The sequence below is a fragment of the Myxine glutinosa genome, chromosome 2, assembly GCF_964187855.1.
Source record: "Myxine glutinosa chromosome 2, kmMyxGlut1.1, whole genome shotgun sequence".
Classification (NCBI taxonomy): domain Eukaryota; kingdom Metazoa; phylum Chordata; class Myxini; order Myxiniformes; family Myxinidae; genus Myxine; species Myxine glutinosa.
In genome coordinates, this window is record NC_136262.1 from 50,080,440 (window position 1) to 50,107,084 (window position 26,645).

Consider the following 26,645-nt stretch of genomic DNA (forward strand, 5'->3'; position numbering starts at 1 on the left):
GGAAAATGAAATGAGATATCGAATTAGAGTTGAAATAAAACTGTGAGAGAGAGAGAGCAAGACCTCACAAAAGAGGAATCAAAGCTATGCGAGGAAACAAAATGGTGGTGATTTGTTTTTGAAGCCCCTTCCAGAATGGGTGGAGCTACTCCCTCAATGGAGGAGGCCACACCCACGGATAGACTCACAGACAGACAGACAGAATCACCTACGGAGAATATAATATAGACTAGTGGGGTCACCCGTGGGAATCCCACGGGTATGGACGTGTGTGACATTTGGACATCTTGATTTACATGCTGCACATTAAATTTTACAAAATGGTTAAAATGGTGTAATGAACACAATTTATTTATTTCACATAATATGTGACCCCTCACTCCTCTCCACCCTCACGCCTCTCCAATGCCACTCCTCCTCACACTCCTCTCCAATACCTCCTCACACTCCTCTCCAATACCTCCTAACACTCCTCTCCAATACCTCCTCACACTCCTCTCCAATACCTCCTCACACTCCTCTCCAATACCTCCTCACACTCCTCTCCAATACCTCCTCACACTCCGCTCCAATACCTCCTCACACTCCTCTCCAATACCTCCTCACACTCCTCTCCAATACCTCCTCACACTCCTCTCCAACCCCTCACACTCCTCTCCAACCCCTCACACTCCTCTCCTCTCCAACCCCTCACACTCCTCTCCAACCATTCACACTCCTCTCCAATCATTCACACTCCTCTCCAATCCCTCACACTCCTCTCCAATCCCTCACACTCCTCTCCAATCCCTCACTCCTCTCCAATCCCTCACACTCCTCTCCAATCCCTCACACTCCTCTCCAATCCCTCACACTCCTCTCCAATCCCTCACACTCCTCTACAATCTCTCACACTCCTCTCCAAATCCCTCACACTCCTCTCCAATCCCTCACACTCCTCTCAAATCCCTCACACTCGTCTTCAATTCTTCATACTCCCCTCCAATCGTGCCTCACTCGCCTCTCCAATCGCGCCTCACTCTCCTCTCCAATCGATCCTCACTCTCCTCTCCAATCGCTCCTCACTCACCTCTCCAATCGCTCCTCACTCGCCAACCCCTTGCTCCTCTCCAACACCTCCTCACACTCCTCTCCAACACCTCCTCACACGCCTCTCCAACACCTCCTCACACTCCTCTCCAACACTTCCTCACACTCCTCTCCAACACCTCCTGACACTCCTCTCCAACACCTCCTCACACTCCTCTCCAATACCTCCTCACACTCCTCTCCAATACCTCCTCACACTCCTCTCCAATACCTCCTCACACTCCTCTCCAATCCCTCACTCCTCTACAACCCCTCACACTCCTCTACAACCCCTCACACTCCTCTCCAAGCCCTCACACTCCTCTCCAACCCATCACACTCCTCTCCAATACCTCCTCACACTCCTCTCCAATACCTCCTCACACTCCTCTCCAATACCTCCTCACACTCCTCTCCAATACCTCCTCACACTCCTCTCCAATACCTCCTCACACTCCTCTCCAATACCTCCTCACACTCCGCTCCAATACCTCCTCACACTCCTCTCCAATACCTCCTCACACTCCTCTCCAATACCTCCTCACACTCCTCTCCAACCCCTCACACTCCTCTCCAACCCCTCACACTCCTCTCCTCTCCAACCCCTCACACTCCTCTCCAACCATTCACACTCCTCTCCAATCATTCACACTCCTCTCCAATCCCTCACACTCCTCTCCAATCCCTCACACTCCTCTCCAATCCCTCACTCCTCTCCAATCCCTCACACTCCTCTCCAATCCCTCACACTCCTCTCCAATCCCTCACACTCCTCTCCAATCCCTCACACTCCTCTACAATCTCTCACACTCCTCTCCAAATCCCTCACACTCCTCTCCAATCCCTCACACTCCTCTCAAATCCCTCACACTCGTCTTCAATTCTTCATACTCCCCTCCAATCGTGCCTCACTCGCCTCTCCAATCGCGCCTCACTCTCCTCTCCAATCGATCCTCACTCTCCTCTCCAATCGCTCCTCACTCACCTCTCCAATCGCTCCTCACTCGCCAACCCCTTGCTCCTCTCCAACACCTCCTCACACTCCTCTCCAACACCTCCTCACACGCCTCTCCAACACCTCCTCACACTCCTCTCCAACACTTCCTCACACTCCTCTCCAACACCTCCTGACACTCCTCTCCAACACCTCCTCACACTCCTCTCCAATACCTCCTCACACTCCTCTCCAATACCTCCTCACACTCCTCTCCAATACCTCCTCACACTCCTCTCCAATCCCTCACTCCTCTACAACCCCTCACACTCCTCTACAACCCCTCACACTCCTCTCCAAGCCCTCACACTCCTCTCCAACCCATCACACTCCTCTCCAATACCTCCTCACACTCCTCTCCAATACCTCCTCACACTCCTCTCCAATACCTCCTCACACTCCTCTCCAATACCTCCTCACACTCCTCTTCAATACCTCCTCACACTCCTCTCCGCTCCAATCACCCCTATCTCTCCGCTCCAATCGCCCCTCACTCTCCGCTCCAATCGGCCCTCACTCTCCGCTCCAATCGGCCCTCACTCTCCAACTCCTTGCTCCTCATTCTCCGACCCCTAGCTCCTCACTCTCCAACCCCTCGCTCCTCACTCTCCAACCCCTCGTTCCTCGCTCTCCAACCCCTCGCTCCTCGCTCTCCAACCCCTATCTCCTCGCTCTCCAACACCTCGCTCCTCGCTCTCCAACACCTCGCTCCTCGCTCTCCAACCCCTCGCTCCTCGCTCTCCAACCCCTCGCTCCTCACTCTCCAACCCCTCGCTCCTCACTCTCCAACCCCTAGCACCTCACTCTCCAACTCCTCTCCAACCCTCCTCATCGTTGTTGCAGCAGCATTGCTTGTTTTCTTGTGACGTCATCGGAGCACGCGCGCAGGGCACCCTGGGACACCTCGGCCATTTTGATACCCTCTCGAACAACGTCGTCAGCGGATTCACATTAAATAGTTTTTGTTCACGACCAGTCATGCCAATTTGCGGCGTATTTCGTTGTTCAAACAGGCCAGGCGTTAGGCCAGGAGTCAAGTTTTACAAAACGCCCAAACTTCTACTGAATCAGGGTGAGGAAACAAGAAATTTAAGTGAAGAGAGGCGGCGTTTGTGGAAGGCTGCCATCAATCGCAGTGACATCCAAACAGAATCACAGTGGGATCGCACACCTGTCTGCTCCGAGCATTTTGTTAACAGTAAGTAAGAACATGTTTCATGGAATGCGAAACCTGGAACATAAAAGTATTGAATTTGAAACTGTCCAATAAACTTTCTAAAGTTATGTACTCTTATCAACTCGGTCAAAATGAATCTCGATTTTATCATGTGAAGAACGTGCTATGTATTCGTTGCTTACATGATAAATATAGGTGATGACTTATGGCCATACGCACAAAGCACACATGGCGGCACTCACTTCGCACTGTGCGTCACATGTCTACAAAGTATGCACACGTGCATGCACAGCTTAAAACTGCAGTGGTTTTTGAACAAATGGAGGGCACTTAATCAATCAGGTCCATAACATTAACACAAGCAGCTTTAAAAAATACATGTTTGTTTAATATATTAATACCTTGGATCGAATCAAGTGGACGTCATTCAGTTCTTTGTGTAGGATTTGTCGCACCCATCCATCTTGGTACAACCTGTATGCCTCGAGGGATTTATACTTCTTCAACTCATCTTTGGTATAGGCCGATTTGCTGAACAACAGGTCGTTGATCACGTCGATGTGGGTCACCTGAGGCCACTTGCTCACATTCTTCTCAAATTGATCATTTGATAGACCATAAGGGTCACACCCAATGACAGAAATCTTCTCTTTGTAACGAATAAGAACGTCCGGAGGGAGCGTCTCTTGGTAGCCAAGGTTGGCAATCGCACTGCTAGCCATACTCAAGCCTGGATCTACCGTATCCTTACGTACACTCCAAGTCTGTTCTACAGGTAGTTGGTTGCAGGTTGACCCACTGCCCAGGTGTTCACCAGTTCACTGGTCTACGGCAAACTTAAACCGAATGTTCTGTGTTTGTTGGGCAACAATACGTAATATAAACTAGATGGCACCACACTCCACATGAACGTGACAAAACAAACAAAATTACTTTATAAAACAGACTTTTTGCGATCCGCATTCACCATAAACCAACGCAACAAATCAATATCAGCGCACACGGACAGATGAGCATGGGTATCAAAATGGCCGCCACGCAATGCGAGATGGGTAACTGTGACGTCAGTGAAAACAAAGGATTCTGTGCGGTTCTCCCGTCTCGTGCGGTCTTTGTGCGGTTCTTGCTACATCCTGTTCAAGTCTGTATTGACGTTCGTCGACGGACTCGTTCGACCGTCTCATTCGTTTTCTTGCTGCATCCTGTTCAAGTCTGCGTTCTTCATCGACCGTCACATTCATTTTGGAAATGGAAGTTTCCATGCAACACAAGAATTGTCACGATCCTCAAGAGGAAGTGTCTCGTAATTATCAAATGACAAATGGCAAGTAAATTACATTGTGAAAATTAAAGATTTCAAATAAACCTATTTAAAGTGTATGCGCACATGACTAATAAAAAAAACGAAGAAATATCTCTCGGTAATTTCCTGAAACATATTTTACTTCCGGATAATAATGTTGAATGAAATAAGAAAGAACGAAGATATTGTTGCGAATATGGAATTTGGCCTCCATATCCGCTTGTAAATATTCCCCTATTTTCTCCAATACTCCCCAACTTTCCCCAATCCCCCATTCCCTAGTCCCATTGCATGTAAATAACAATCAGTAGAGCCGACCTTCCCCTTATTCCCCCATTAAATGTCGTGCCCAGGTCCACCGCACCACACGTAGACAACTCTCGGACATCTTCCTAGTTATTCTTATTCTATGTCAGTTAAGGCCTCGTCTCCATTAATTATGACTCTTCGTTGCACCAGAATGTGATTATATGGCATCAGTAGTGAGTTTAGGACCTTTCCCATACCTCCTTCCATCTTCTTCCCCAACCAACAATTACAACAACAACAGAGGAGATGGCGGCGGAGCGGGGGAGGATGCGTCCTCACACCGGCTCGATTAGCGCCATTGACCACGCGCTCCACGGGGTTACCACGGAGGGGCTGGCTGTCAGCTCCTCCTCAAGGGCGGAGCCTGGTAACCCCCCGCACCCAATCAGAAGGGCGGACCGATTCCATCTGGGGCGGCGCTAGCGAGCCGAGGGCGTGTCACTCCCCGCCGGATATACGCAGCCACGTAGCGGACGTGACGTAAGATGCGCCCCCAGCTGGAGAGAAAGACGGACCTGCGAGCGCTGAAACAGATGCGCCTGAGTTTGGAGAGGCCTGAGAAAGACCCGCCTGAGAAAGAACGTCACCTCTGAGCGCTGCGACGAGACCTCCCCGCATCTCTGGACCGAACCGTGTTGATCCTGCCCCGAGCCCAGGTGCACCTGGAGCCACCGATACCTGCCTTTCCCTGCAATCAATCCCCGTGTGAGTCAGCCGTTGTCCCGTTTATCTGTCGTCTGTCTAGGGTTAATATAAGAGTGTGTCTAAGTGCCTGTCTTTCTATGATGTACCTCTCGTCCCTGTAATCTAACCTTTCCGTACGAATATAATCTCCTCCGGAGGTCTTGAGAATTGAAACATTGGTGTCGTATGTCATTGTAAGCCAGCCGGGTGTCTTCTTTTTCCTTATTGAGCCAGCGTAGCGCGACTTCGTCAACGTCGAGTATAGTCGGGTAATTTGTGCGGACACGACGGCCATTCCGCTCGGCCCACCTTAACATCAAAGTCGTGTCTGTAACAATTGGTTGTCAGGAGTTGGATTCGAACCTGGGACTAAATTTATTTAGCCCAAATTTTGGACACCAATTGTGTTAGTACGGTAACAATTGGTGTCGAGGAGTGAGATTCGGACCCGGGACTAAATTAGTTAGGCCCAAATTTTGGGAGGGAAAATCGAGCCGGAGCGCGTACGGCGCTCGACAAAATCGATCCGGAGCGCGGTCCCGCGGTTACTGCGCTCGCCGAAATTATAACGAAAAAAAAAATTTGGATTTGTTTTACGAAACTCGAATTTTGCAAGTCGCGCTATGGCGGATCAAGACGGCTGGGGTCCGGTAGGGGAGAGTGAAGCAGGGTCGGTCCAGGACCAAATTGAGGGACATGAGGGACAGGAGGAGAGCGAAACAGCGAGGGTAGCAGGCACGCAAAATGGCGCCTCGCAAGAGCGCGCGGTAGCCGAGCCCGCTGTATCAACGGGCTTTAACATGCAGCCGATTGACATACAGGCCCTCATTGCGCAGCTACAGGCAGCTGTACAGATGAGTATGGGGAGCCAAGTTGAGCGATTGGGTGAGCGATTGGAGGGCCAAATGGGGGTAATGGGGAACCGGATGGATGCTCAGAGTGAGCAATTGGGAGTAATGAGGGACGAAGCGAGGGGTACTGGGGAGGAGTTAGACAACGGGATAAAAGAAGTAAAGAATGGGTTAACGGGGGTAGAAAACAGAATGGCCGCTCAAGAGAATCAGATAGAGGGAGTGAAACATGGGTTAACGGGGGTAGAAAACAGAATGGCCGCTCAAGAGAATCAAATAGAGGGAGTGAAAAATGGGTTAGAGGGGTTAGAAAACAGTATGGAAGGCAAATTGAGGGACATGAGGGACCAAGCGGAAAAGGAAGTTAAACAAATGGAGCAGCAGATAGAGGAGGTCAGAATGGGGGTAGAAACCAAACTGGATGCTCACAGGGAGGAAATGGAGCAGATGAGGGTGGCATCTGGGCAGGAGATGCAAGTGATGGGAGAGGAGATCAGAAGAGGAGTGAGTGAGGAGGTCGGAGGAGTGCGCGAGGAGGTGAGGCACTGTAAGGAGCACATGGAGAAGGAGGTGAGAAAGGGGACTGTAAAGTTACAAGGGGGCATAGAGGTCCTGACGCAGGAGGTGGAACAGCTGACGGAGGGACAAAAATAAGTAAAGGAGCAGGTTCAAAGGAACACTGCGGTATTAGGAGGATTAAAAGCGACACAAAACGACATAAAAAACGACTTGATAGCGACAAAGAGGGAATGTCAGATGGTACGTGAGGGACTGACAACGAGGCTGGACGAGGTGGTAGAGGTAATGGAGACGAAGGACCGGCAGGTGAGGACGCACATGGAAACGGTCAAGGTAGCCTTGGAGGACGAGCTTGAGGAGACGTACCGGGGAATAAAAGAGGTGAGGCACAAATTAGAAGAAGTGGAAGAAGGGGTGAGCGAAATTAAGAAGCGACGGAGAGGGGATAACAAGGAGATAAAAGAGGAGATAAAAGAATTGGTCCAAAGTCTGTGTTTGGATCGTGATGTGCTCATTAACCGGATGAGGGATTCGCAGGTGATGGAGGAGAAGCGAAGAGGAAGAGGACCCGGTGTAAGTGGTGACCAATATGGTCGTGCGTATGATGCGCCAGGGGATTTAAGAAGCTTGGGGGTCGAGATGGACCCGGGTGTTCGTGAGAGGCCATTGGTGAAGTGTGCGACAGGTCTGGTGTGCGAAAAAGGAGGTGTGCGAGAAAGTCCGACTCTGGGGTGTGTGAGGAAAAAGTGCGTGCCAAGGAGTGAGGGTGCTGGCGAGAGTGAGTTGGTCGTAGCACATGTGCGAGGGAGCACATGGAAGCGTGGTGTGGTGAGTGTTACAGAGGGTGTGACGGGAGAGTGTGTGCGAGAAAGGTGTGTGACGGACAGGCGCATGAGGAAAGAGTGCGCTGTCAGAAGTAAGGAAGAGTGTCCACCTGTGGTGAGTGTTACAGAGGGTGTAACGGGAGAGTGTGCGCGAGAAAGGTGTGTGACGGACAGGTGCATGGAGAAAGAGTGTGCTGTCAAGAGTAAGGGTGAGTACGTTGTCACGAGTGGAGGTGAGAGTAGTGAGAGTAGTGAGAGTGACATGGAGCGTGAGTTAGTTGTGACAGGTGAGCGAGGATGTACACCTGGGATGGAAGGATGCACACCTGGAATGGTAGAGCGTGAGTGGGAATGCACGCTGGAGTTGGTGGTGAGGCACGTGGTTGGGTGTGCGAATGAGGGCACACCTGTGATTGTCACAGAGGAGGTGACCGAGGAGGGGGTGCGAAGCGGTGTATTGGTGAGGTGTGCGAGCAACGAATGTGTGCCAAAGTGTTCGGTGGTCAGGTGTGTGACCAAGGCTGTGAGTGGAATGGGTGTACCTGGGTGTGTAAGGAAAGGTACGAGGAGCATGGGCACGGCGGGATGTGTGAGCAAGGAACGGGCTTCGGGGTGTAAGCATGCAGGTGAAGCATCGACATTAAACGGGTTAGAGGTTAGGTCGACTTTTAGCCGAATCGGGCCCTCGGTGCGTGCTGGGCCTCGCTTTGAACGGCCGCGTCCGTGCTCCACTAGGCGGAGCGGGCAGCCCGATAGGAAGGGTCGTTATGGCGACCACGTTTTGGTGAGGCATTCCGGCAGGCCGAGATCGAGCCATGGGATGGCTCCGTGCCGAGATGGTGCGTGGTATCTCGGCCCGGGTAAACCTCCTTCCCTGCACCGAATGCGGGATGTATCCAGCCGCTGGCACAAAACAACCAGCATCCATTGCTTGGCTTTACGAAGCCGGGCTTTGGACAGGGATTGGCGCACCGAGAGGTATTAGTGAGTCGACTGGGTGATGAGGTTAGTGTTCTGGACCCAAAATTAGAGAAAAACAAAATTTGATGATTGGCAAGGGATTGGCAGTAGTGATTGGCAGATGATGGGCAGTGATTGGCAAATTTTTAATTTGTTGAAATTTGATGTGCAAAATTGGTAGTGAGAGACCCCCGATGTGGTGGGATGGCATCCCTGCCACCCTTCCCATGTGGGGGGCAAATGCGCAATAGTTTATGGGGTGTATGGCAGTGAAAACTAGCCCGGGTGGGTTAGGTTATATTGATAGGGCCCTAGAAGATGACAGTAGGTAACGTTAAGTTTAGTTAGTGACTGATACCTGTAGTGGGGACGCAGGTAGATTAGTGTGGATGATAATGACGAGGGAGCGCAATAGTTTAAAGGGACGACTGGGAAGCGCAAGTTTCAGAAGGGAGTAGTTAGCTGAGATGATGCCGTGTGTGTGAGAATTGAACAGGTGTGATTGCACAGGTGTGCAACTGGACAGGTGTGTGGAGCAGTGTATGAGTAGTGAGTGTGTGGATCAGCGCGAATGCGCTTGGGGAGAGAAGGGTGCAGGTGGCACCAGGTGTGAGAGCACAGGTGTGCAAATACAGGTGTGTGGAGAGAGTTGGAGTAAGTGGTACGGAGTGGTGTGCATGGTGCGAAGGTGTGGATGGGGGAAGAGTGGACCCCTTTCACGAGTACCCGGGGCGGGTAGTGTAAGTGTTAGGTAGAGGGTATAGGTAAATTGTGGTTGGATATTGGCATCTGTGGTGCGGTTGCAGAATGGTGTTGTGAATGGGTGCATTAGTGTTGTGGAAATGGCTGGGCGTGTAGCCTGTTAGTGTGTGTAGTTGGTTGGGCACTCCACCACTGTGAGGATGTCGGCCAGGTGAGGCCGCAGGTGGGCTCTGGGAGCCGGTAGAGTTGTGGAGGGGGCCCGAGGATCCGGAGGATGGACCCGGGTAGCCCAGTGCCAGAGAGGGCACCGAGTGGGGAGAGTGCCAGAGGGCCTTCCCCTGGTAGTTAGGTTAGGGTAAGGAGCAGGTAAGCTCGGAGGCAACTGCAGTGGTGGAGGTGTGCAGGTGGGTAGACCCACTGGGAGAGGTACACGTCGCAGCCCAGAAATTGTACGAGGGCACCGGGAGATGAATCGGGGGAGTGAGACCCCAAATTGAAGAGCACCACAGTTTGGCCAATGGGAATTGGTTTTTAGAACCCATAGTGTAAGAGGGCCAATGGTTTGGCCGGAGAAAGACCCCGGGTAGTGTAAAGTTGTTAAAGTCATTTAGGAAATAGTTAGGATTGAAGAACCTGTCGCACCATACGCAGCCACTTACCTGTGGTGATGATGATGACTCCACACCTGTGTTTTCTTTGTTTTGTGTTGCAGGAAGTATGAATTGCTGTGTGGATTTGTGAGACGCATCACGACGTGGATGAGACATTGGGGTGATTCCATCTCTCCCTCCCTAGGAGGGACTGATGATGAATTGGTAATGGCAAATTATGATGTTGAGTTGGAGATGGCAAATTTTGATGAGAGTTGAAAATGGCAAATTTGATTGGTTAGGAGGGAGAGAAGACGAATTTGGTATATGGGAGGAACGGGGAAGACAGTAGGGATGTTTGTTGATTTGTAAAGTAGATGTTTATGGGTAGTGTTGTGTTTTGTGGATACAGTAAGGGGTAAGGGAGGGGCCATGTAGGTTACCTGGTGGGGGGGGGGGGGGCGTACAATAGGAACGTACCTGTCTCACCTGGTTCCCATGTGCCCCCAGTGTGCATCACCTTACATTGCGTGCACTTTTGCGTCCTTACCACCTTACTCACTTGTCTGCTTCTTTTGTCTCCCACCTCCGAGGATCTGGCTTTGGGGTAGAGAGAGAGGAGAGAGAGGTGCTGGCTGCGCAGTTGTGGGCCTGCACTTTCGCTGTTTGCTGCCGGGATCGATACACCATATGGACCGCAATGTTTGTGGCCACCCACAATGGACCGCAGTTCGTTTGCGGCCAAGCACCACCCGGGGATGGACCTATGGGTCAACGTGGCACCTATGCCATACAGGTGAACCACTTTTAGTTAACACCAAGTGCACCACAAGAAGAGCAAGAGACACCTGCAGGGTTAGGGGTTGTCGAATTTATTTTTATTCCAATGAACAATGGTGACTGCACCGATTGGTGGTGGGGTGGTGCTTTTGATGCTCGGGAAGGGTGCTCTGCACGTTATTAAAGGCCGTCGGCCACAGAGCACTCGTGGGTTGGTGTATCGATGCTGGCAAGCGCGCTCTCTCTATGTATAACATCTGCATGTGTTCCTCCAAAAACAGGTCCTGGATCGTAGTGTAGATATCAGCGTAATCTTGTAAATAATGCTCCCTACCGGCTGTATGTTTAGTTTGAGAATTCTTTCCGGATTCGGTTATCCTGTGGGTGTGTTTCTGAGAGGAGAAGGGTGCAACGTCGCAGGGGGACATATTTACTCATTTGTGAATATCTGTAAAACTGTCGCACTCAGGGTAGAGTTAATAGTAGAGGGAACTACATTGCGTGCCACACTAAAGTAGGTAAAAATTTATCGGGTCGGGACGCCCCGAGGGTAGAGAAGGGTGCAATGTTGCGAATATGGAATTTGGCCTCCATATCCGCTTGTAAATATTCCCCTATTTTCTCCAATACTCCCCAACTTTCCCCAATCCCCCATTCCCTAGTCCCATTGCATGTAAATAACAATCAGTAGAGCCGACCTTCCCCTTATTCCCCCATTAAATGTCGTGCCCAGGTCCACCGCACCACACGTAGACAACTCTCGGACATCTTCCTAGTTATTCTTATTCTATGTCAGTTAAGGCCTCGTCTCCATTAATTATGACTCTTCGTTGCACCAGAATGTGATTATATGGCATCAGTAGTGAGTTTAGGACCTTTCCCATACCTCCTTCCATCTTCTTCCCCAACCAACAATTACAACAACAACAGAGGAGATGGCGGCGGAGCGGGGGAGGATGCGTCCTCACACCGGCTCGATTAGCGCCATTGACCACGCGCTCCACGGGGTTACCACGGAGGGGCTGGCTGTCAGCTCCTCCTCAAGGGCGGAGCCTGGTAACCCCCCGCACCCAATCAGAAGGGCGGACCGATTCCATCTGGGGCGGCGCTAGCGAGCCGAGGGCGTGTCACTCCCCGCCGGATATACGCAGCCACGTAGCGGACGTGACGTAAGATGCGCCCCCAGCTGGAGAGAAAGACGGACCTGCGAGCGCTGAAACAGATGCGCCTGAGTTTGGAGAGGCCTGAGAAAGACCCGCCTGAGAAAGAACGTCACCTCTGAGCGCTGCGACGAGACCTCCCCGCATCTCTGGACCGAACCGTGTTGATCCTGCCCCGAGCCCAGGTGCACCTGGAGCCACCGATACCTGCCTTTCCCTGCAATCAATCCCCGTGTGAGTCAGCCGTTGTCCCGTTTATCTGTCGTCTGTCTAGGGTTAATATAAGAGTGTGTCTAAGTGCCTGTCTTTCTATGATGTACCTCTCGTCCCTGTAATCTAACCTTTCCGTACGAATATAATCTTCTCCGGAGGTCTTGAGAATTGAAACATTGGTGTCGTATGTCATTGTAAGCCAGCCGGGTGTCTTCTTTTTCCTTATTGAGCCAGCGTAGCGCGACTTCGTCAACGTCGAGTATAGTCGGGTAATTTGTGCGGACACGACGGCCATTCCGCTCGGCCCACCTTAACATCAAAGTCGTGTCTGTAACAATATATATGTCGTTTTTGTGGCGACTCTCATAAAAGGTAAAAGTAATATATCGTAACGGAAAAGAAAAAGCGAATTTTTAATATATGTCGACATTTTCCCCGAATGTTATTTTAGGCGGTGTATTTTCGTGTATCATCGTGGCGCGATTTTTATAAATATATCTCGGCAATTTCCCGTGTGTGTGTGAATGTTCTCAATTATTTCTGACACCGAGTCTAAAACCATCGATAAAAATTAAATCAGATGGTGAATTCGAGATAAAATCGTGAGGGTGACTCAATGAATGGGCTTTAGTTTACAGGCCTTTGAGAATTCATTTCGTTCTATAAACGGAAACTTTCTTGCGATTCTTTTCCCGTTTTTTTTTCAACCGAGTCTAACACTATGTTAGCGACTGTGAAAAATGAAATGATATATCGAATTAGAATTGAAATAAACCTGTGTGAGAGAGAAAGACAGCATGGGCCTAACTAACAGGCCTCAAAGCCATTCGAGGTAATAAAATGGTGGATATTTGTTTACATGAAGCCTCTCCAAGAATGGGTGGAGCTATGGGTGGAGCTGCTCTGCAAACGGAGTAAGCCACACCCCCGGACAGACGGACAGAATCACCTTCACCTATTATAATATAGATAAAATAACTAGTCTATTTTATTCTGTTATCCCCCTATTCACATGCCTCTTTAGCAGGATGATAATGGCAACTTGTTGCTTTGATGAAGTGTTTGAATAAACGAACACATTCCTCAAACCTTGTTACAGAGGGCAACTCTAAAGATAGGGTGCTGCATAGCTACTCCTTAAAATACACACAAAGTTTTGGCAGCGAGAATGAGTGCCACATCGAAGAACACTGACTGTATGAGCTCTAGTAAAAGGGCACCTCTCAAATTTTATTTTGGATATCTTCTATTGTCTTTGTGATAAATAATGGTTTAGCCTGTCTCCCATGAACTAGCTGGCCAAGTCTGATGTTGGAGTAAAGGTGGCAGGGATTTGAAATTTACTATGAGCAGTTTGGGAGATATAGAGGTGTAACGTTTTTCCAAGATGGCGTCCGTACCACGTGACCTATGACGTCATAATTATCAGCAAAAAAAATGTACAGGCAGAGGCGCTCCTACGGTAAAATTTCATGTCAATCGGACCAACAGTTGCCGAGAAAATGAATTTTTAAAATGCAGACACGCACGTACGGCACACGTACGGCACACGTACATACCCGAATGCCTAACCTTGATTTTCGCTTCCCGAGCACAGGGTAATAAAGCTAAATTGATATCTAGCAGCAGGTCGGTGATGCTTGCAGATAATCATAAAGGTCTTATTTTTTATGTACCAATGTATGAAGCACGGTTTGTTTTTGCTTACACAATGTGTGAGCATACCCCACTAGTAATGCATAGACATAGAAGCCCATCTGGCACTGATGATTTAGCTCGACGTAGTCAGTTAATATTTTTAAAATATCAATATTCTCAACTGACAGCGACAGGTAGATTCCGAGGATCCCATGGGGTCATTGAATCTTTGGCCTTTGCCTTCGTGGAGTTTTTGTAGTTTTCACCATTACAGGTACGGGGCGCTGCCATTTTCTGGGCCAACGCTGTGATTAGCATAATGTATTAAACATGAGCATGATCCCACCCATTCGGAGGTAAATGAGACACAAAGATTGGGCACTCGAGTTGATCCTCACATTTCACAGGACTCCTTAAAACACGGTATGGACCAACTCTATCTAAACTATTATACTATCTATACTATAAGAGAGGCGTTTGTGTGTGTGTGACTGTGTGTGTGTGCGTGTGACTTTGTGTGTGTGTGTGTGTGTGCATAACTATGTGTGTGTGTGTGTGTGTGTGTGTGTGTGTGTGTGTGTGTGCAGGTGACTGTGTGTGTGTGTGTGTGACTCTGTGTGTGTGTGACTGTGTGTGTGTGACTTTGTGTGTGGGTGGGTGACTGTGTGTGTGTGACTGTGTGTGTGTATGTGTGTGTGACTGTGTGTGTGTGACTGTGTGTGTGTGGGAGACTGTGTGTGTGTGTGACTGTGTGTGTGTGTGTGTGAGACTGTGTGTGTGTGTGACTGTGTGTGTGTGTGTGTGACTTTGTGTGTGTGTGTCTCTGTGTGTGTGACTGTGTGTGTGCGTGTGTGACTTTGTGTGTGTGTGTGTGTGACTGTGTGTGTGACTGTGTGTGGGGGGGAGACTGTGTGTGTGACTGTGTGTGTGTGTGACTGGGTGTGTGTGTGACTTTGTGTGTGTGTGTGACTGTGTGTGTGACTGTGTGTGTGTGTGTGTGTGTGTGCAGGTGACTGTGTGTGTGTGTGTGTGTGTGTGTGCAGGTGACTGTGTGTGTGTGTGTGTGTGTGTGTGTGTGTGTGTGCAGGTGACTGTGTGTGTGTGTGTGTGTGACTCTGTGTGTGTGTGTGACTCTGTGTGTGTGTGACTGTGTGTGTGTGTGACTTTGTGTGTGGGTGGGTGACTGTGTGTGTGTGTGTGTGTGTGTGTGTGTGTGTGTGTGTGTGACTGTGTGTGTGTGCATAACTGTGTGTGTGTGTGTGTGTGTGTGTGTGTGTGTGTGTGTGTGTGTGTGCAGGTGACTGTGTGTGTGTGTGTGTGTGACTCTGTGTGTGTGTGACTGTGTATGTGTGACTTTGTGTGTGGGTGGGTGACTGTGTGTGTGTGACTGTGTGTGTGTGTGTGACTTTGTGTGTGGGTGGGTGACTGTGTGTGTATATTTGTATGTGTGTGTGCGTGTGTGTGTGACCACATCTAAATATTTTCGCTTTGAACACAGTTTTCTCTGGCACTGCTTGCCTGTCAATGTGAAACTTTAAACATGGAAAGAACTCCCCAAGGAGAATATTTGATTGCAAACTCTGACATCATAGGTCACATGGTATGGCAGCCATTGGATTAAAGGGGAAAAAAAGGATATAATTTTCTCCAAAACCACTCAAATGAAAAATTTAAACTTGGCATATGTCATCAACTCCTCATGGGGGTTATATAGGATGATAATGATGATGTAATCGGTAGTATTTCAGCCATAATTGGTGGAATTGAAATCTTTATCCGAAAAATCTGAAACTTCATATATCAGATGTATGATCCGATGTGAGGGAAGAATTGAATTTACGACGGACATAACCTATGCCAAGAAACTATGTGACATAATAGGATGCATGGATGATACAGGTATATGGGCCATTATAGTAACGTGATACAGGTATATGGGCCATAATAGTAACCTTCGTTTATGGTATTGTTGTTCAGAATGTGAACGCGCTAGAGGCGAAGTAATTCGCTCTGCAAGTGGCATACTAGTTACCGCTGCGGTTGTTTTCACCCATCTGTTTGTCTGTCTGTCTGGTTGTGAACAGGATATCTCAAAAAGTTGTGCACGAATTCTGACGAAATTTGGTGGAGAGGTTGGGTGTATAACAAGGACCAAATGTTTATATTTTGATGAAGATCCGGAAATTTCAAAAAGTTGTGCACGGATTATGACAAAACTAGGTGGATGAGTTGGTTAGGTGACAAGAAGAAGCCAATTACATTTTGGTTCAGGTCAGAATCCAGATCCGGCCTATCGGTGGAATACAAAATGTAAACTGTTCAGCCTACCGGAGGTATGCTCTCCTACCGAGTGTCGTACCAGTTACCCTCGCCATATGAGAGGTTATTACCCTGTGTGTGACTTGTTCTGAAGCACAAAAAATTCAACATTGAAGTCAATTGAGAAAATGACAAATAAAGGATAATTTATTGACTCACTGGATTTTCAATTAGATTTTATCTTCAAAATTTCAAGATGTTCAACAGACATTCGCTGATGCTCATTCTCACACTACGTTTGTTTGCTGTTAGTTGGCGCATTCAAGACACCCCATTTTTCCTACTACTCATGGTGGAAGGGAGAAATTGGGGAAGGGGGAATTGGGGAAGGGGGAATTGGGGAGGGGGACTGCATTTGATGATACTCACTAAGTGGACCAATGAATATTTGTTTATGTTTTATTTTAGAGAATAATTTAATTTTCTTATAACACACACCAACATCAAGTATATTAACAAACAATATGTTGGAACTTGGTTCTTGGTACAAGTATCTTTGTTGAGCAGAGATGAAATGATAGACCTCTCCTAATGTTCTTGTTTGAGCAAATCCTGAGCCACATAACATTTTAAGATTGTAGTAAATTATGTTCCCATTGATTTCTTGACAACCATCAAAATTTTCTGTCCATTCAAGGATGTTGACTCCTCTGGGAGGAACCTCTACCTTATTTGTACTTAAATTTATTCGCTTGTTTGTTTTATTTACTTTTCTTTTGGTTATTTCTTCAATAAGACTTATTTTATATTTTTCACATTCGTTATGCTTTCCTTTTAAATACCAAGGCTGCGTTTTTATCCACTCTTTGGTTTGGTTATTGCTTGGTTCTATCATTTATATATCAGTAAAAAAATGCGGTGGTAGCCCTTTAAAAAAAAAAAGAAGAAGTTATCACTGATGTTTATCTTAACTCTCAAGTTTATCTTAACATTTACTGTATACTTCTCTTATCACTTAATTCTTATCACTTATATCCATAAGGGATGCTATCAATTCCATTATCTAAAATAAATCTCTTATCATCAAAAGCCCCTAATGCCTTTTTATTTATCTCCTCCGTATACTATAATTGATGTTTATAACTTCTTATTGTATTCATCCTTCTATACTCTTCCCTTCTCAACATCAAACAATCATAATCATGCTCAAAATTTATCGTCTCCTGAAATACATTCTTCTTTATTCCCTTCAACTTTCTATCACTCTTTTTAACATCTCCATCAATATATTTACACGCATAATCCTTCGCTCTCAATCTCACAAATTCACTCATAAGTTTTCCACCCAATTCATCTTTAAACTTTCCAATAACCTTTTTATTCCTTGTAGAAAACAACTTGTTGTTTTGGTTATAATTGCTTGTATCATAAGTATTAACATCCTGAGACATATCCTTATAAATATCTTCCGTATTGATTTTTAAAATAAAACTGTCTGTATCCATATAAAGTAAATTAATATCATCCACATATCTCCTCTTTAAGTTTTTGTAGTTGTAGTCATACATTAATAATTTTGACAAGTCAAGAACTGATGTTCCAATATAAATAGGTTTATCCATTTCAATACTCTCTTAAATCATATGAATAGCACAAAAGTTCTCTGAAAACACCTCTACTCTTTGAAAACTGGGTTTATTAATTAATTTAGATGCTTGTTTCCAAGATGTAGCAAGTATTATATTTTGTCTGTTACTAACATTTTCCATTGTCTTTCCAAACACAGCATTGTTCATCAATTTATAAAAGTCCTACTCAAAATCTGTCTTTGCCTCTGTTCTTCTGTTTGTATGAAAGTCAATAAATGCTTTCACCAAATGACTTTGTTTAAACTTTAAAACTATGAATCTTCTGTACTCTCAAACCAGCAGCTAAATATTGTCTCAAATTCCTTTGATGTAGAGCATAATATTGTTACGGTCCGCGGTTAAGGATGGTATGTTTGCCGAGTGGAGGCCCCGCGACCTAACAGTTTCCCCGATTCACCCAATTCACTCGAACGTTGGCCGTATCGCGCCACAGATATTCAATGAGGGAAAACTCTAAAGCGACCGAATGTAAAGAGGAAGAAGAAGACGTACAGAAGAGTAACGGGATTTATTATTTACACACACAAGCAAAAAGGAGCAGTCACGGTTATTTACAGGGGACATGAAAAAGCAGGTGACACAGTGAAAATTACTAGCTTATAAAAACTTAATTAACTACCCAGGACAGAACAAACAGAAACGGACTCACACGGGGAATTGCAGAGTGGATTGGCTGGAAGGAGAGGGAGGTCCAAAGGGTCCGGCAGCACGATCGGCGCGTTGGGCAGCCGCCGTTCCTTCGCGGCCCTGCTCAAAACCGCCGTCCAGGCCCCAAGCGGCTGTTGAGTATTGTTGCTGCTGTTGAGTGTTGTTGCTGCTGTGGACGCTGCTGCTGGCGAGCAAGGCGACGAATAGCAGGCTTTGTGCTTCCCTGGATGATCTCCTTTGAACAAGAATCGCTGCTGGATGATCTCTTCTCTTGGACAAGAATCGCTGCTGGATGATCTCCCTCCTCTCTCTCTCGTAGGACCTTGCGCGCGCGCTTTTATAACGCCTCCGGCGATTAAGCCGCCGGCCTTCAGGACACGCCCATTGGTGTGCTCACCTCGGCCATGGTTGGTCGCGCGACCCTCTGGCTCCGCCCTTGATGACGACGGGCGGGCACGCCTTTCTTTCCCAACCCAAGCACATGTTCAATGGCGGCAATTGTAGTTGGCAATGCGAATGGCAATTGACGAAAGGGGAAATGGAGGTTTTGGGAATGGGAATGGAGGATGAAGGGAATCTATCTTTTTCACTTGGTGCAATGGAGTGTCATTCTAATGGAAGACAAGGCCTTACCCTAAAACACATAATAAGGATATAAACTACTGAACAAGGGTATTATAGTGTCCTTCAATGGATGCTTTATGGAATTAACTACCGGGACGCCCTTTGACCTTTACACAACACTGGAGGCAGGAGGGGCCAGAATCAAACAATGTTACACAGCAATTTACCACAATACAACACAATAAAAAAAAAATACAATCCTCATATCCGCAACAATATTATTCATCATATAATGTAGTAATTAGTTTCTCTGTAGGCTTTCCTTTAGTAGAAAATGATTGTTCATAATCACCAAACCATTTATTCCTTGGTTTCATCTTATCAGGAGCATATGGCAAGTCTTTATGTTTGTTATGTAGTTCTTTTGGATATTTTAAATTAACCTCCAAATAATATCCTACTTTTGATTTACCCAATTCACTTTGACTTGATATAACAATATCTTGTAGAACCTTTTCATAATTCATTTATTTTACCCATATAAGTTTTCCATGAGGTGAAGCCTGAAACATAGCCCATCCATACAAATTGTTAGCATAATAATACATCAAGTAAGAACTATCTTTTGTTGCATCATAACCAGGAAGATATTTGTTGTTCTCTTTGAACATACTTGAGATATTCCTCCTCTTTTAGCCTTCTCTATCATCAAAAGCATATCTACATCACCGATAAAATCCAAATTCTGTTTTGTCATTTTTAACATCGCACTCCAAGCCAACCCTGGGGCTGTATAATAATGAGCAGGGTCTAGTCCATATGAATCCTTGTAATGACAAACTTCTCTGAAAGCCTCAAACACATCAGCCAATAAGAGCACATCAGTCTGAAGATATAAATCATGATATTCACCAAGATTCTTTATATTAAACTTCTTCCAAACATTTTGTGCTTGAGTATAATCTTTATCAGTTATATGAGTTTCATTCAACTTGTTGTAGAAGTCTTCTTTAGAGGGGAGTTGTGTCTCTTCAAACCTCTCAAACAAGTCCATATAATCATATGGATATTATATTCCCTTTTGTAATAGGATCATGTGATCATCTCAAAAATCATCACTTTTCATCCTAATAACTTGAAAATAAAACAGCAATAACATAGTGTATCACTCAATTGGAAAGCAACTATTATGAGGTCAAAATGTCACCTCAAGGTCAAACTTCTAAAATCATTCATTTTCATCTGAAAAATTGTCCATTTTCATCCTATTAACTTGTAATTAAACATCAATTGCATAGTGCATCACTGAATTGGGAAAGCAATATTTTTTGAGGTCAAATGGTCAAAGGTCAACTCAAGGTCAAACTTCTAATATCAATTTTCATCTGAAAAATAATTAATTTCAATCCGATTGATCCAAGCTTTTTTTTTTTTTTTTTTTTTTTTTTGTATACAAGATCGAGGCTCGTAAAAGAGCTAACATTAATCACACAAAAAGACAAACCGACACACAAAACACAAAAAACAAGGGGAGCGGCAGACAAGATGGGGAGAGAGGGGGAAGGACACAAAAGAGAGGGGGAAGAGGGGGAAGGACACAAACACAACATTTGAGAGCAGGGACATCGGGAGGACTTGGGGGGAGGTGGGAGAGGATTAAAACATATGAACACTGCAAGGACTCTGGGGTGAATTACCGGGGGTAGAAAAGATCAAGGTTTTCGATGGGGGACGATAAGCGATGGTGGTGAACAGCTGTTTTAAAGACCTGGAGGGAGGAGTGGGATTGAAGGGAGTGGGGGAGTTTGTTCCAGAGGCGGGAGAAAAGGGGAATGAAAGAGTGAAGGCGAGCAGAGAGGCTAGACTTTGGCAGTTTAACCATAAGAGGGTTGCAGGCAGATCTTGTGCGACCTGAAGGAATATTGGGGGGACAGAGCACAGAGAGAGCTGGGGGAGCAAGGCCGGAGAGGAGTCGGTAGAAGACAGAAAGACCACCAACCTGCCTGCGGTGAGTGAGTGAAAGGCCCTCGGCGTTGACTACATCGCAGGAGATTCCAATGATTCTGAAAGCTTTGGCCTCAACAGCGTGAAGCCGAGCAAGGTGTGAGGCAGGAGCACCAGCCCAGAGGGGGGAACAGTATTCCATTGAGCTGCGGATGAAAGCCTTGTATGTGGTGAGGAGCTCAGGTGTGCCAAGGAAGGACTTCGCACGACGGAGGATGCCCAGTCGGCGACTGGCTTTGGAGGCCAGCTTGGAAATGTGGTTTTCCCAAGAAAGATCATGGCAGATAGTGAGACCCAAAAGCTTGAGCGACAGAACTTCTTGGAGAGGATTGTTGAGAAAGTAGATGGGAGGGTTGTCCAGTCGGTCCTTTCGGAGAGACATTTTAAGAGTGTGAGATTTGTCAGGATTGAAAGACATGTTCCACTTGTTTGACCAGTCTGTGATTTTGTCCAGGTCTGCAGAGAGTGAGGAGGCTGCAGACTGCCGATCTGAGGGATGAGGAATGGAGCGACAGAGAGTAGAGTCGTCAGCAAAGAGATAGAGAGGATTTTCAAGAGAGTCAGAGAGATCATTGATGAAGACCAGAAAAAGCACAGGGCCCAGAACACTACCTTGGGGAACTCCAGCCTGAACAGGAAGAGGAGATGAGAGAAACCCATTCAGGGCCACACGTTGACTACGACCAGAGAGGAAGTCCGCCAGCCATGCGTGGACATTTCCATGGATACCAAAGGAGGAGAGTTTGGAGAGCAGAGCAGGGTGCCAGACCGTATCGAAGGCACGTGAAATGTCAAGGGAGACAGCTCTAATTTCCTGTTTGGTGTTGAGGACCTCCATCCATTGTTGAGAAAGCAGAAGCAGCATGTCCAGAGTAGAGTGACCAGGTCTGAAACCAAATTGATGATCAGAGATCAAGCCATTGGAGAAGAGGAAAGATTTAATATCTGAAGCAATGATGGATTCCATGACTTTGCTGATAATTGGGAGAAGGCTGATTGGTCTGTAGTTGCTGGGATCTGTTTTTGCACCTTTTTTGTGCAAAGCGGTGATGTTGGCTGATTTCCAAGCAGATGGCAGATGACCTTGAGCAAAAGAGAGGGTGAAGAGAACAGAAAGAGGGAGTGAAAGAGCAGAAGAACATGATTTTAGGACCCGTGGGCTGATGCCGTCAGGACCAGTTGCAGAATCAGAGTCGAGGGTTGACAGAAACTTTTCCACCTTGTCAGGAGGAAAGGACACAGAGTCCAGGAGCAGCTGGGTACGACTGGGTACGGTGGGTACAGAGAGGGATGGGTTTGGGACACAAGATTTAGAGGCAAACACAGAGTTGAGGCATTCAGCTTTATCACGTGCGGAGTCAGCCGTTAAGCCGTTTGAGGTGAGGGAGGGGATGGAGGGGGAACAAACACCAGAAACAGATTTGACCAGACGCCACCAGGATTTGGAAGAGGGAGACAGATAAGAGAGTTCGGTCTTGAGAATGGTGAGATATTGTTTCCTGGCTCTCCTGAGGGTGGACACACACTTGTTTCGGGCTTTGTGAAAGGAAATGAGATTTCCTTCCGTTGGATTTGCTTTCCAGGAGACGAAAGCAAGTTGTTTCAGGGCAACAGCCTCACCACAAGATTCCGTGTACCATGGACGGGAGGAAGGGTATGACAACTGAAGACGAGATGGTATAAATCTGTGCATGAGAGAGAGCAATTTACTTTGAAAGAATTCCCAGGATGAGTTGATGTCAGAGGCGGTAGAGATGGGAGACCAGTCCAGATGATTGATGGCTGCTTGAAGACCGTGCCAGTTGGCCTGAGTGAAATGCCAGACTCGTCGATGCTGAGGAGGCTCTCTGAGAATGGTCAGAGAGATGTCCACTTTGACAAGCACATGATCAGATGAGCCGATTGGAGCAGAAGAAGAGCAGCAGACATTAGCAGGGAAGTTTGTCATAACCAAGTCTAGAAGAGAAGAAACTCCATTGGCTGAGATCCGGGTCGGGAAATTGACAGATTGTGTCAATCCCAGTGAGTCGCAGAAGTCCTTTGCTGAAGAGCCATGGCTGGTGAGAGAGGTACCCACACCCAGCCAACTGGCGTGGTGACAATTGAAGTCACCACATATGAGGAAGAGAGAGTTGGGATGGGTAGATAGAAGTTGGTCCATGTTGTCAGACAGGGAAATGTAAATGGACACATCACTGTTAGGTGGACGGTACAACACACATATGAACAAAATGTGGGAGCGGAGAGAAAGCCGTAGCCAGAGGTACTCCTGGGGGTGGGGTGGAGAGAGGGCAGTGCAGGGCGAGTGAGGAAGAGAGTTTTTTATAAAGATAGCAACCCCACCTCCAGAACGAGGCTCAGGTCTATCATACCGGAGGAGGGAGTAACCTGGGAGAGATACCAAGGAATCAGAGACATCATGAAGGAGGAAGGTTTCTGTTAAGCAGATCAAGTCTGGATTGTCAGAAGCAACCTGTATGGAGAGATCAGTTGAGTTTGAACGAAGGCCCCGGATGTTTGAGGTCCATACCGTTAATGAAGAGGAAGGGGGAGCATCGGATACAGAACAGGGGGGAGGAGGGGTAGGGTAAGATGTGGAAGAGGTGGAAGAGGTAGGGAGAGCTGTTGAAGGTGTGTCAGAGATTTCAGAATAGCTCGGAGAAAGGGAAGGGAAGGATGGCGCACGCCACACCCATACTGTCAATAGTCCCATTGGTCCCGTGACAGTGAATTATACACCACCCAGCCTCTATGGGGTATCCCCCACATGCGCCCCCCCCCCCCAGATTTCACTTGCACTGGCAATGTCAGCTGTTGAGGGGCCTTAACCACCCGGCCAAAACAATCCCTGATGACCCGAGCAGGGACTGTTATGGGCTTGGCAGGTCCCCCGCCTGCCTGGGGGCCAAGCGGGGGCCAGGCGGGGGCTTACCCGACGGGGGACGGCCCCGTCGTGGGGGTTGGGCCAACCGGGGGGGCGCTGGGCTAGGTCCAAGTGAGCCGGCTTTCGGCGGTCCACCGAAAGATGGTCCGGTTTGCTGCCGATGTCGACCACGAAGGACTTGTCCCCGGCCTCCAGAACACGGAAAGGCCCGTCATAAGGTGGCCGAAGTGGCCCCCGGTGTGCGTCATGGCGAACAAAGACATACTCCGCTGAACGTAGATCCGGCGGGACGTGGGCCTGAGGCAAACCGTGTTGAGATGTGGGCACCGGTGCAAACACCCTGGCGTTCTCCCGGAGAACTGACCGCTGCCGGGCAGCGGACCAGGGGCTTGTGGCATCAGGAATAAACTCCCCGGGAATCCACAGCGGCTGCCCATAGACAAGCTCAGCGGATGAGGACTGAAGGTCTTCCTTAGGAGTTGTCCTGCGGCCCAACATGACCCACGGGAGTCTGTCGGCCCAACTGTCATCCTGGAGGCTGGCCCTGAGAGTAGCTTTCATAGAGCGATGAAACCTCTCACACAATCCATTAGCCTGGGGATGATATGCAGTGGTGCGATGGAGCTTTACCCCCAGCCCCTGGGCAACAGCGCCCCAGAGTTCTGAAGTGAACTGGGGCCTCCTGTCTGAAGAGATATCTGAGGGGGCACCAAAAAGGGCAACCCAAGTGCCAATGAATGCCCGGGCCACATCGGCAGACGTCGTAGATGTAAGCGGGATGGCCTCTGGCCACCTGGTGGTCCTATCGACCATCGTGAGGAGGTGGGCGAATCCCCGCAAGGGGGGAAGGGGCCCCACCAGGTCCACGTTAACATGGTCAAACCGTCGCTCGGGCACTGGGAATGGCGCCAACGGAGCCTGGGTATGGCGATTCACCTTCGAGCGTTGGCACTCAACGCAGGTGTTGGCCCAGTCGCGCACATCCTTCCTGAGCCCGTGCCAAACGAACTTCGCTGCCACCAACTTTTGCGACGCCTTCCTGCCAGGGTGAGAAAGACCATTGACGGCATCGAACACCAGCCATCTCCAGCTGGTGGGCACAATGGGGCGGGGCTGTCCCAAGGAAACGTCGCACAGTAGCGTGGTGCCCGTGTCCCTGAACGGCACATCAGACAGTCGAAGCCCCGTGACTGCCGCCCTGCAGGCCTGGACATCCGGGTCGGAGATCTGATTGGCTGCCATGCGGGCATAGTCAATGCCAAGGTGAACCGCGCCAGCTATGGACCGGGAGAGACAATCAGTGACAGTGTTATCCTTCCCAGCAACATGTTGGATGTCCGTCGTGAACTCTGAAACGAAGGAGAGCTGGTGTTGTTGATGGGCAGACCACGGCTCCGAGACCTTGGCCATGGCAAAAACCAGAGGCTTGTGGCCCACAAACGCCGTAAACGGGTGGGCTTCCAACAGGTAACGGAAGTGTCGGACAGCTAGGTAGAGGCCTATGAGCTCACGATGCAAGGTACTGTACTTTGTTTGTTAGGGCAGAGCTGCCGGCTAAAAAAGGCGAGCGGCTGCCAGGCCCCATTGACCCACTGCTCGTGCATGGTGCCAACGGCGTAGTCCAAAGCGTCCGTGGTAAGAGCAATCGGTGCATCGGGCGACGGATGCGCCAGCATGGTTGCACTGGCGAGGGCCAGTTTAGTATCCGTGAAAGCCTTGGTCATCTCCTCGGTCCAGTCAATGGCGCATTTGGTAGGCTTGCCCTTGAGGGCCTCATAAAGGGGCCGCATAAGCTGGGCCACACGGGGCACGAAACGATGGTAAAAGTTCACCATGCCCAAAAACTCCTGCAGGGCCCTGACGGTGAGAGGGCGCGGAAAACCCTTCACAGCCTCTACTTTAGACGGCAGTGGAACAGCCCCCTCCCTCGTGATGTGGTGGCCAAGAAAGTCAATTGAGGCCTCCCCGAACAAGCACTTGGCCGGGTTAATGATAAGGCCGTGCTGACTGAGGCACTCGGAGGTGAAGCATGTGCTCAATCCTGGAAGCGCTGGCGATGAGGATATCGTACAAGTAGACAAACAGAAACGGCAAGTCCTATAACACGCTGTCCATCAGGCGCTGGAAAGACTGGGCCACGTTTTTGAGCCTGAAAGGCATGCGGAGGAATTTGAAAAGCCCGTATGGTGTAATCACCGCGGTCTTAGGAACGTCCTGCGGCCGGACGGGGACCTGGTAGTAACCACGAACGAGGTCCACCTTAGAAAAAAAAACTTTACTGGCCAAGTGGGCAGAAAAATCCTGGATATGCAGGATTGGATAGCGGTCGGGTGTAGTGGCGTCGTTAAGGCGGCGGTAATCCCTGCACGGGCACCAACCACCACCCGGCTTCGGCGCAATGTGGAGAGGCGAGGCCCACGGGCTGTCGGACAGTCGCACAATGCCAAGAAGCTCCAACGCGTCGAACTCCGCCTTAGCAACAGCGAGTTTCCCCGGGTCGAGGCGTCGAGTCCGGGCATAGACAGGCGGGCCGGTGGTCAGAATGTGATGCTCCACCCCGTGCTTGACGGCCTCGGCCAAAAAGGTGGGTTGCTTAAGGGCCCAGCCCAGCAAAGGGGTGGACACTCTCGCCGTGACAAAATCCCACCTGAACCGCTGCCCGCCAATGCACAGCGCCATGTTTCGTTTACCAAAAGTCTGAATTGCACTTCCGTTGGTGGCTTGCAGGGTGGGGCCATGGCTCCCGGCCTCCCGGTCCAATGCGAATGCAGGCAGAACGCTCACCTAGGCACCCGTGTCGCAGAGGAAACGACGTCCAGAGTCGGTGTCCGAAATGAACAACAAACTGCCCGAACGGCCAACGCT

At 48.6% G+C, this 26,645-nt stretch overlaps 1 protein-coding gene across 5 annotated transcripts in view; it reads left to right on the forward strand.

Moving 5' to 3' along the window:
* The first annotated feature begins 14,010 nt into the window (after positions 1-14,010).
* The window catches only part of LOC137421825 (ornithine decarboxylase-like), a 61,199-nt gene continuing 48,564 nt past the window's right edge, over positions 14,011-26,645 (forward strand). The window contains exon 1 of one of the 5 annotated variants that reach the window (XM_068108252.2): positions 14,011-14,195. The gene's annotated coding sequence lies outside the window, so the exon portion shown is untranslated. The remainder of the gene's footprint in view (positions 14,196-26,645) is intronic. The other 4 variants (XM_068108255.2, XM_078773260.1, XM_078773261.1 and 1 more) reach the window with 4 other exon arrangements.